The 12,125-nt window shown below is 42.4% G+C and overlaps 1 long non-coding RNA gene across 1 annotated transcript in view; it reads left to right on the top strand.

Annotated features, from left to right (window-relative positions):
- Window positions 1–12,125, top strand: part of LOC115896514 — a 48,447-nt gene that overhangs the window by 31,558 nt on the left and 4,764 nt on the right. The gene's annotated exons all lie outside the window — the stretch shown is intronic.

Raw genomic sequence — 12,125 nt, 5'->3', positions numbered from 1 at the left:
ACCCACGGAGCCTCCCTCATTGCTAGCACAGCAGTCTGAGATCTAACTGCAAGGCAGCAGCGAGGTTGGGGGAGGGGCACCCACCATTGCTGAGGCTTAAGTAGGGAAACAAAGCTGCAGGGAAGCTCGAATTGGGTGGAGCCCACCACAGGTCAAGGAGGCGGGCCTGCCTCTGTAGACTCCTCCTCTGGGGACAGGGTATAGCTAAACAAAAAGCAGCAGAAACCTCAGCAGAGATAAATGCCCCTGTCTGACAGCTTTGAAGAGAGCAGTGGATCTCCCAGCACGGAGGTTGAGATCTGAGAATGGACAGACTGCCTGCTCAAGTGGGTCCCTGACCCTTGAGCAACCTAACTGGGAGACGTCCTCCACTAGGGGCAGACCAACACCTCACACCTCACACGGTGGGGTACACCCCTGAGAAGCTTCCAGAGCGAGAATCAGACAGCAACACTCGCTGTTCAGCAATATTCTATCTTCGACAGCCTCTGCTGCTGATACCCAGGCAAACAGGGTATGGAGTGGACCTCAAGCAATCTCCAACAGACCTACAGCTGAGGGTCCTGAATGTTAGAAGGAAAACTAACAAACAGAAAGGACACCCACACCAAAACCCCATCAGTACGTCACCATTATCAAAGACCAAAGGCAGATTAAACCACAAAGATGGGGAAAAGCAGGGCAGAAAAGCTGGAAATTCAAAAAATTAGAGTGCATCTCCCCCTCCAAAGGAACGCAGCTCACTGCCAGCAACAGAACAAAGCTGGATGGAGAATGACTTGGCAGTGTTGAGAGAAGGCTTCAGTCGATCAAACTTCTCAGAGCTAAAGGAGGAAGTACATACCCAGCGCAAAGAAATTAAAAACCTTGAAAAAAGAAAGGATGAATGGATAACTAGAATAATCAATGTAGAGAAGACCTTAAATGAACTGATAGAGATGAAAACCAAAACACGAGAACTACATGACAAATGCACAAGCTTCAGTAACCGACTCGATCAACTGGAAGAAAGAGTATCAGTGATTCAAGATCAAATGAATGAAATGAAGTGAGAAGAGAAGTGTAGAGAAAAAAGAGTAAAAAGAAATGAACAAAGCCTCCAAGAAATATGGGATTATGTGAAAACACCAAATCTACGTCTGATTGAGGTGTCTGAAAGTGAGGGGGGAAAGGGAACCAAGTTGGAAAACACTCTGCAGGATATCATCCAGGAGAACTTCCCCAGCCTAGTAAGGCAGGCCAACATTCAAATTCAGGATATACAGAGAACACCACGAAAATACTCCTTGAGAAGAGCAACTCCAAGACACATAATTGTCAGATTCACCAAAGTTGAAATGAAGGAAAAAATCTTAAGGGTAGCCAGAGAGAAAGGTCGGGTTACCCACAAAGGGAAGCCCATCAGACTAACAGCAGATCTCTCAGCAGAAACTCTCCAAGCCAGAAGAGAGTGGGGTCCAATATTCAACATTCTTAAAGAAAAGAATTTTCAACCCAGAATTTCATATCCAGCCAAACTAAGTTTCATAAGTGAAAGCGAAATAAAATCCTTTACAGACAAGCAAATGCTTAGAGATTTTGTCACCACCAGGCCTGCCCTACAAGAGATCCTGAAGGAAGCAATAAACATGGAAAGGAACAACAGGTACCAGCCATTGCAAAAAACATGTCAAAATGTAAAGTCCATCGATGCTAGGAAGAAACTGCACCAACTAGCAAGCAAAATAACCAGATAATATCATAATGACAGGATCAAGTTCACATATAACAATATTAACCTTAAATGTAAATGGACTAAATTGTCCAATTAAAAGACACAGATTGGCAAATTGGATAAAGAGTCAAGACCCATCAGTTTGCTGTATTCAGGAGACCCAACTCACATGCAGAGACACACATAGGCTCAAAATAAAGGGATAGAGGAAGATCTACCAAGCAAATGGAAAACAAAAAAAGCAGGGGTTGCAATCCTAGTCTCTGATAAAACAGACTTTAAACCATCAAAGATCAAAAGAGACAAAGAAGGCCATTACATAATGGTAAAGGGATCAATTCAACAGGAAGACCTAACTATCCTAAATATATATGCACCCAATACAGGACCACCCAGATTCATAAAGCAAGTCCTTAGAGACTTACAAAGAGACTTAGACTCCCATACAATAATAATGGGAGACTTTAACATCCCACTGTCAACATTAGACAGATCAACGAGACAGAAAGTTAACAAGGATATCCAGGGATTGAACTCAACTCTGCACCAAGTGGACCTAATAGACATTTACAGAACTCTCCACCCCAAATCAACAGAATATACATTCTTCTCAGCACCACATTGCACTTATGTTAAAACTGACCACATAATTGGAAGTAAAGCACTCCTCAGCAAATGCAAAAGAACAGAAATTATAACAAACTGCCTCTCACACCACAGTGCAATCAAACTAGAACTCAGGACTAAGAAACTCAATCAAAACTGCTCAACTACATAGAAACTGAACAACCTGCTCCTGAATGACTACTGGGTACATAACGAAATGAAGGTAGAAATAAAGATGTTCTTTGAAACCAATGAGAACAAAGATACAACATACCAGAACCTCTGGGACACATTTAAAGCAGTGTGTAGAGGGAAATTTATAGCACTAAATGCCCACAAGAGAAAACAGGAAAGATCTAAAATTGACACCCTAACATCACAATTAAAAGAACTAGAGAAGCAAGAGCAAACACATTCAAAAGCTAGCAGAAGGCAAGAAATAACTAAGATCAGCAAAACTGAAGGAGATAGAGACACAAAAAATCCTACAAAAAATCAATGAATCCAGGAGCTGGTTTTTTGAAAACATCAACAAAATTGATAGACTGCTAGCAAGACTAATAAAGAAGAAAAGAGAGAAGAATCAAATAGATGCAATAAAAAATGATAAAGGGGATATCACCACGGACCCCACAGAAATACAAACTACCATCAGAGAATACTATAAACACCTCTACGCAAATAAACTAGAAAACCTAGAAAAAATGGATAATTTCCTGGACACTTACACTCTCCCAAGACTATACCAGGAAGAAGCTGAATACCTGAATAGACCAATAGCAGGCTCTGAAATTGAGGCAATAATTAATAGCCTACCAACCAAAAAAAGTCCAGTACCAGACGGATTCAGAGCTGAATTCTACCAGAGGTACAAGGAGGAATTGGTGCCATTCCTTCTGAAACTATTCCAATCAATAGAAAAAGAGGGAATCCTTCCTAACTCATTTTACGAGGCCAACATCATCCTGATACCAAAGGCTGACAGAGATACAACAAAAAAAGAGAATTTTAGACCAATATCCCTGATGAACATCGATGCAAAAATCCTCAATAAAATACTGGCAAATTGAATCCAGCAGCACATCAAAAAGCTTATCCACCATGATCAAGTGGGCTTCATCCCTGGGATGCAAGGCTGGTTCAACATATGCAAATCAATAAATGTAATCCAGCATATAAACAGAACCAAAGACAAAAACCACATGATTATCTCAATAGATGCAGAAAAGCCCTTTGACAAAATTCAACAGCCCTTCATGCTAAAAACTCTCAATAAATTCGGTATTGATGGAACATATCTCAAAATAATAAGAGCTATTTATGACAAACCCACAGCCAATATCATACTGAATGGGCAAAAACTGGAAGCATTCCCTTTGAAAACTGGCACAAGACAGGGATACCCTCTCTCACCACTCCTATTCAGCATAGTGTTGGAAGTTCTGGTTAGGGCAATCAGGCAAGAGAAAGAAATCAAGGGTATTCAGTTAGGAAAAGAAGAAGTCAGATTGTCCCTGTTGCAGATGACAGGATTGTAAATTTAGAAAACCCCATCGTCTCAGCCCAAAATATCCTTAAGCTGAGAAGCAACTTCAGCAAAGTCTTGGGATACAAAATCAATGTGCAAAAATCACAAGCATTCTTATACACCAGTAACAGACAGACAGCCAAATCGTGAATGAACTCCCATTCACAATAGCTTCAAAGAGAATAAAATACCTAGGAATCCAACTTTCAAGGGATGTAAAGGACCTCTTCAAGGAGAACTACAAACCACTGCTCAGTGAAATAAAAGAGGACACAAACAAATGGAAGAACATACCATGCTCATGGATAGGAAGAATCAATATCGTGAAAATGGCCAAACTGCCCAAAGTAAATTATAGATTCAATGCCATCCCCATCAAGCTACCAATGACTTTCTTCACAGAATTGGAAAAGACTACTTTAAAGTTCATATGGAACCAAAAAAGAGCCCACATTGCCAAGACAATCCTAAGCCAAAAGAACAAAGCTGGAGGCATCACGCTACCTGACTTCAAACTATACTACAAGGCTACAGTAACCAAAACAGCATGGTACTGGTACCAAAACAGAGATATAGACCAATGGAACAGTACAGAGTCCTCAGAAATAATACCACACATCTACAGCCATCTGATCTTTGACAAACCTGAGAGAAACAAGAAATGGGGAAAGGATTCCCTATTTAATAAATGGTGCTGGGAAAATTGGCTAGCCATAAGTAGAAAGCTGAAACTGGATCCTTTCCTTACTCCTTATACGAAAATTAATTCAAGATGGATTAGAGACTTAAATGTTAGACCTAATACCATAAAAACCCTAGAAGAAAACCTAGGTAATACCATTCAGGACATAGGCATGGGCAAGGACTTCATGTCTAAAACACCAAAAGCAACGGCAGCAAAAGCCAAAATTGACAAATGGGATCTCATTAAACTAAAGAACTTCTGCACAGCAAAAGAAACTACCATCAGAGTGAACAGGCAACCTACAGAATGGGAGAAAATTTTTGCAATCTATTCATCTGACAAAGGGTTAATATCCAGAACCTATAAAGAACTCAAACAAATTTACAAGAAAGAAACCAACAACCCCATCAAAAAGTGGGCAAAGGATATTAACAGACACTTCTCAAAAGAAGACATTCATACAGCCAATAGACACATGAAAAAATGCTCATCATCACTGGCCATCAGAGAAATGCAAATCAAAACCACAATAAGATACCATCTCACACCAGTTAGAATGGCAATCATTAAAAAATCAGGAAACAACAGGTGCTGGAGAGGATGTGGAGAAATAGGAACACTTTTACACTGTTGGTGGAACTGTAAACTAGTTCAACCATTGTGGAAACAGTGTGGCAATTCCTCAAGGATGTAGAACTAGAAATACCAATTCCTCAAAGATCTAGAAGTAGAAAATACCCATTACTGGGGATATACCCAAAGGATTATAAGTCACACTGCTATAAAGACACAAGCACACCTATGTTTATTGCGGCACTATTCACAATAGCAAAGACTTGGAATCAACCCAAACGTCCATCAGTGATGGACTGGATTAAGGAAATGTGGCTCATATACACCATGGAATACTGTGCAGCCATAAAAAAGGATGGGTTCGTGTCCTTTGTAGGGACATGGTTGCAGCTGGAAACCATCATTCTTACCAAACTGTCACAAGAACAGAAAACTAAATACCGCGTGTTCTCACTTATAGGTGGGAACTGAAAAATGAGATCACTTGGACACAGGAAGGGGAGTGGGGGGAGGGATAGCATTAGGAGATATACCTAATGTAAATGACGAGTTAATGAGTGCAGCACACAAACATGGCACATATATTCATATTTAACAAGCCTGCACGTTGTGCACATGTACCCTAGAACTTAAAGTATAATAAAATATATATATATATTTTATTCTGCCTATACAAATATACTAACCACAGCATTATTTAAAACTGTGCAAATGGGTTTTTTAATCCGCCTACACAAATATACTAACCACGCCATTATTTAAAACTGTGCAAATGGGAAACCACTGGACAGCAGTGAGGTGGTTAAGTGGAGTCTGATCCATTCACTCGGAAAAGCAAGCAATCATCAGAATAATGGGTATGAAGATGATGCAATGACAAGGGAAGTGCTCCTAAGATCAACTGACAAATGACAACAGGATAAGAAACTGAATATGCAAGATGTGCCCCTCTCCCCCTACCAAGAATAGAAGCTCCCTAGGAGCTAGACTTTTGATCTATTTTGTTCAGGGTCCTATCTCCAGCAAGTGGCAATGGTAGACACTCAACTAACACTTAGAGAATGAATGAATGAATGAACTATTTGCACAGGGGAGGAGTGGGTAAAAGCACCTTCAAATGCTGTTAGTGACTAGTACAGGTTACTCAGATTTTTTAAAGCTGTTGTTCTCTTTCCTCTATTTCCAACATTTTCCATCATGTGGTTTTATTCACTTTCCTGAGAAGAAAAAAATGTTTTTCTTAGCCCAAACCATTGGTAGGTGACCTGACTTCCCTAATATTTATGTTCCTTCTTGAGGGGCCTAAGTTACAACTAAGCAGGGTGGCAAGGGCAAAGGAACATTTGCTCTTCTTTCCAAGTAGAAATGTTCAGCTGAAGCAGTCATTAAGGAGCCTGGTTCTGCTGCCCAAGGAAACACTTCCTTCCCATGGGCAGCGAGCACCAAGTGACCTTCACAGCCCCTGGGCTGGATCTTGGAGCAGGAGAGTCTGTCTGGGGCCATAAAGCGTCGCCAGGTGTCCAGGCCAAGTCAAAGGCCTTCCTGCCCTCCCCTGTTCCCCTCCGGTTGTCATCTCTTGCTTCCTCACCCGGGCTTTGTCACCGGTCCATGCACACTGCAGGGTCTGAACAATGGCAGACTCAATAGCCAGAGGGAGTTCAAAGGGGTTGATCGCCCCTTCAGATTGGCATTCAGCAGAGGCAGCCACTAGCTTAGCAAGTGGGATCCTGTTCCACCTCAGAGTGACTAAGCAGGGAAGTGGAGGAGTCAGCACTCCACAGAAGTCAGGAGGTTGGCTTCAGGCTGGCCATGAATTCTCACAGCAGGAAAGGGCAAAAGGAGATTAACCAGCCAGGTGAGCTATGAGGAAATGAAATCTGCTGCACATCGCTGGGCAGAGCCAGCTGTGCACACCTGCTAAGATCACCATCTTATGACCACCACTGGCTTGCACTCACTATGATATTCTTTTTCTCTCTCTCTCTGTCTCTCTCACACATGCACGTATTTTCAGCATGACACAATGAGAATAAAATCATGCAAAGGAAAATGCCGAATGCAGAGAAAAGAAGACACATAAACTCACACGCCTGCAAAGGCTCTGATTCACTAACTTCATGCCCCTTTTTTACCTGCTCATATCAAAACATGCTTCGTCCTGGTTGGATCCAGCAAAAGACTACCAGCCCCACTCTCAGGGCACATCCTGCAGGCATTTTTTTCTGTTTTATAAATAGCGCTGCAGTGTTTGGTGGGTTGCTCACAGTTCAGGACCACCTGGGAGGAAGCCCCACTCAACATTGTGGGTCCCAGCTCTGCCAGGTCTCTTCTCCAAATTCCAAGGGTACAAAACCAGTTGGACATCTCTTAAGAGCTCTGAGTCCCAACTCTATGTGATCCCTCCTCAAGCTGCTGAGGTTCCGCACCAGCCTGGGAAAACCCTCCACCAGAGGCCTGTGTTCCAGCTTTGCTTGGCCCTTCCCCTAAGCATCTAGGTTCTATTAACTCCAGTCTCTTGCTTTGTTTCCTCAGCCCTTGGAGTGGTAGCTGCTCCCTGCAGTTACTATCACTGAGATACCTCAGGCTTCCTTTTTTGCCTTTTCCGTCCTAATACTAACCTAATAATCCCCTTTATTAAATTATCTCTGTTAAAATAACTGGTGATCAACAGCTTACTTAAATAATGTTTACATGATCAAAAGATTTTCTGTAGTAGTATTAAAAGTTCTGGTTTCCTTGGTTATTTTAAGTGTATTCAATTTAAATTAAATTCATTGAATTTTTTTCCAATTATGCTTTCATTTTGTAGTCATTAAAAAATTAAAAAACTGGCTAGGCGTGGTGGTTCATGCCTGCAATCCTAGCACTTTGGGAGGATGAGGTGGATGGATTACTTGAGATCAGGATTTTGAAACCAGCCTGGCGAACATGGTGAAACCCTGTCTCTACTAAAAATCCAAAAATTTAGCTGAGCATGGTGGTGGGTGCCTGTAATCCCAGCTACTTGGGAGGCTGAAGCAGGATAATTGCTTGAACTCAGAAGACGGAGGTTGCAGTGAGCCAAGATCATGCGACTATGCTCCAACCTGGGTGACAAAGCAAGTCTCTATCTAAAAAATTAAATTAAATTAAATTAAATTAAAATTAAAAAAAGATGGTGCTCTCCTGATTGGACTTTTACTGATACGGGAGAAAAGCTAGTAGGAAAAAAATAAACCTGCTAGTGAAGACAGGTTTCTGGGTGCTTTGACTGAGTGATCCATCTCCTCGTCACCAGGGATGGGAAAAAGAGCTTTACATCTGTTATGTTTAAATGATATTCCTCAAGGAACAGTGTTCAAGAGCTACTTGACGGTTACCATCTACTAAGCTGTTCAAGTTATTGACCATTATTTACTTAGATTCTGAGAAGTTTTAGATACAGTTAAACAATGGAGGAATACATGGTCTTTAAATAGCCAGGGATTACAGAACAAAATAAATAAATTCTAAAGAAAGAGAGTCTAAGTAAGGAAAAGAATACCCAGCTGGAAAGAGAATGCTGTAGAACAAATATACAGAAGGAGTTAAGCAATTTAGCTATTCAAAAAGACCAAAGGGAGGCCACCACACTATAAGTCGGGGGGGAGGGGGGAAGCGACTATTAAAATCACAGGTGGTTGCAATAACCACACATACATTCGGTGCTGAATTTCCAATCCCTCTCTCCTTACTTTGGGAGCAATTAGTCTCGGGTGAAAAATTGCACTTGTAGCTAATTGCACCTGCAATTACCTGCTTCCGGGTGCAATTAGCCACTTGAACCTAATTCTGAGTGTGCAAGTGTTTAATTGCATATGTGAGGAGGTGATTCCAGACACAGTTAGTTGTGCCCCCAGTCTTTGCACCTGCAACTAATTGTGACTAATAAAACAAGTCTTCATACAAGTCAGGTTGAAGGTACATATGGTGACCCTGTTTGGGGAACCAAGAATTGGATTGGTTGGGCTAATAGAAGTACAAGTGCACTAAAGAGAACAAAGGGACAAATTATTTAGAAATTGTCATTCTTTGGATCTATGGTTACATTATCCATGTCCCTTCCTGCAATCATGCTCCTCTCAGACTACAGAATATAAAGTCAGCTGATTAAATGCAAGCATCCTGTCTTGGCTGACGTAGTTCTTTGTAAAGATAAAAGTAATTCTTCTGCTGACATTGAGGAACATCCATAAGGTGCAGGTCAGAACCATGTTGCAGCCAATTCTCCATTATTTGTGTTAATTCCGATGAGGTTATTCAAAACATTGGGCAACAGGCATTTATTGAACTAAGTCATATCACGAATCCAGAAATTAACAGACATGGCTCCTGCCTTCAATTTCATGTCAGTTCCACAAATAATTATTAAGTGCCTACTATCTGCTTGGCATGTCGAGGTGCTCATTTACTTATTAGGAACATTCATTTGCTCTGTCTTTCTACAAATGCCTATTGATATGGTTTGAATGTTTGTCCACTCCAAATCTCATGTTGGAATGTGATTCCCAGTGTTACAGGTTGGGCCTGGGGGGAGGTGATTGGATCATGAGGGCAGATCTCTCATTAATAGTTTAGCACTATCCCTTTGGGGACAAGTGAGTTCTCACTCAAGTTAGTTCATGAGGGACCTGGTTGTTTAAAACTCTGGGACCTCCCCCTTTTCTCTCTCTTGTTTCTGCTCTCACCATGTGACATGCTGACTCCTCGTTGCCTTCCACCATGATTGTAAGCTTCCTGAAGCCTCACCAGAGACAGATGTTGCAGCCATGCTTGTACAGCCGGCAGAATCGTGAGCCAATTAAACTTCTTTTCTTTACAAATTACCCAGCCTTGGGTATTTCTTTACAGCAATGTAAAAACAGCCCAATAAACCAATTTATCAAGCCTTCTTGGAACTCACATTCACGTGGGAAAGAGAGATGCTAAACAGCTGTTTATACAATTAATGTCCTCATTACAGGGGCTAGGAGAGTGCACAACTAGGGCCTGCCCTGGTAAGAGTTTATGTTAGGGTGTTCTGAAGACTTGACACTTGAGCTGAGATTTTAAAAATCACTAGGGGCTACTTAGAAAAGAGAGGGACAGCAGGATCCAGACAGGGAGAATGAAAATGCCAAGGCTCTGAAGCTGAAAAGAACTGCCCAGAATTGAGAATGGAAAGAAGGCCAGCGTGGCTGGAGCGTAGTGAGAGGGAGAAGTGGTTGAAGGTTGTGTGATGAGTGAGAGGAGTTTCCTCTGCGTTGCCAAAAATGTGCCTCATGAAAGAACCCTGCCAGAATGAAGGGCATTGCAGGGCCTCTCAACCACAGCCAAGAGAGAATCTTGATGTGAGATATTTTTCTGTCCCTCTTCCTCTAATCTCACCAATACCAGCCTGGATCCTGGAAGAGCCAGAAGAGAGATGAGGTAGAGAGAGAATAAAATTGCCAATCAACCCCTCCTTCCCAACTGCATGAACCTGAGCTTCAGCTGATATCACTAACTTTGATTTGCAGGTGAGATTGAAGTTTGACATTAAGCTGAACTGGACCTTTAACACTGAAAAGAAATCTCATTATCAGAATTGAGGCTTTTCTAGTAGTTGGAAGCAATCCAGAAAGCCAAGGCATCTGCAAGAGATGTCGCCAAAGCACAGGAAGTAGGGACCTGCCTGAGCATATCTGAAGCTGGGTAGGAGAAATGTACAGCCTCTTTGTGACTGTACCCCCTTGAGCCAGCCTATTCCACCAGTGGTACATAGGAATAATGCATATGATCCCCCAGAGCTGAGGGTCCCCAAGGCAGCGAACTTCCACAAAGATAAGAAGGACTCAAGATTTGGGTGGAGAGGAGGAACCAGGCACTGCAAGAGAAGAATGATGAGAACACAGGAGAATGAAGTTCATTCTCTATTGGATGGGAAGGCTGGAGAAGTCTGGCCTGGCTAGAGCAGATGTTCTGAGATGTGAGAAGCAATGTTGGATAGAACATGAGCTAAAGACAGATGGAAGGAAGTCTTGAATGCCAGGCAATAGGAGTTAGGAGCCTCTCGCATCAAACCTGGCTCTTCCTCCAGATTCAGAACAAGTAGCAAAATAACTTGGTTTGAGCTTAAAGTGAGAGGCTCATCTTCCTGAGCTCCCTTCAAGGGCTGAAATGGTGACCTTTTCCCCAGTCTTTCTTCTCCGTGTACTGTCTAGTGGAGATGATGAGAAGTCATCACTGTGAGGACATTACCTCCCCATCTGAACCCCTTCACCAGCACTCCTGGACAAGATGGTACATGTGCAGTGCAAGTCTTCAAGTATTTGGGGAGAGCAGTAGAACCCCTTCTTTTATGCCTTTTTCTCTTTTGGCTAAAACTGACTCGATGCTCACCAATTAGATTAGAGTCATGTCACTGGATTCTAGTCAGGCGGCCAGTACAGGGCTGGCCTCTAAAACATTCAACACAATATTCCACTCATTCTCCCCTTCCAATTTGTGAGACTGAAAATAAAGGACCCTGCGATGGTGGAGACACATGACGGCAAGAATCTGTATCCCTACTCAGAAAGGAGCATCAGACTGGCATCAGACCACAACACGAGCAAGAAAGAAACATGTGCTTGGTTAAGCCACTGAGATGGGGTGCTTCCTCATCACTGCAGTGCAGCCTAGTCTATTGTAACAGATCTATCCACCTCTGACCCCAGTGTTCCCCATCCTCTGATTTCTCTCCCTTCTGTACTCCTTCTGCAGCCACCTTGGCCTCAGTCACTTCCTTACAGCAGAGTATTCACCGTTGCAGCAGAGGCAGGGGAGGAAGACCCAAGAAGGGAAGACCTGGACACTTCTCTTCCCCTAGCATGCTATTGCATTGCCTCTCACCCTGGCTGTTACTCTCTCTGGAATACTCTTCCTCTAGATGTTCACTCCTGGCTTCTCTTCAGCTGAAATGACTCTTTCTCAGAGAAGGTTGCAGGCACCACCCACCCACAACTTCTAAACACAATACTCTTTCCTGCCTTCATAGCAAT

The sequence above is a fragment of the Rhinopithecus roxellana genome, chromosome 3, assembly GCF_007565055.1.
Source record: "Rhinopithecus roxellana isolate Shanxi Qingling chromosome 3, ASM756505v1, whole genome shotgun sequence".
Taxonomy (NCBI): Eukaryota; Metazoa; Chordata; class Mammalia; order Primates; family Cercopithecidae; genus Rhinopithecus; species Rhinopithecus roxellana.
Note: the sequence above shows the minus strand (reverse complement) of the source record. Positions and strands in the feature narration are given on the sequence as shown.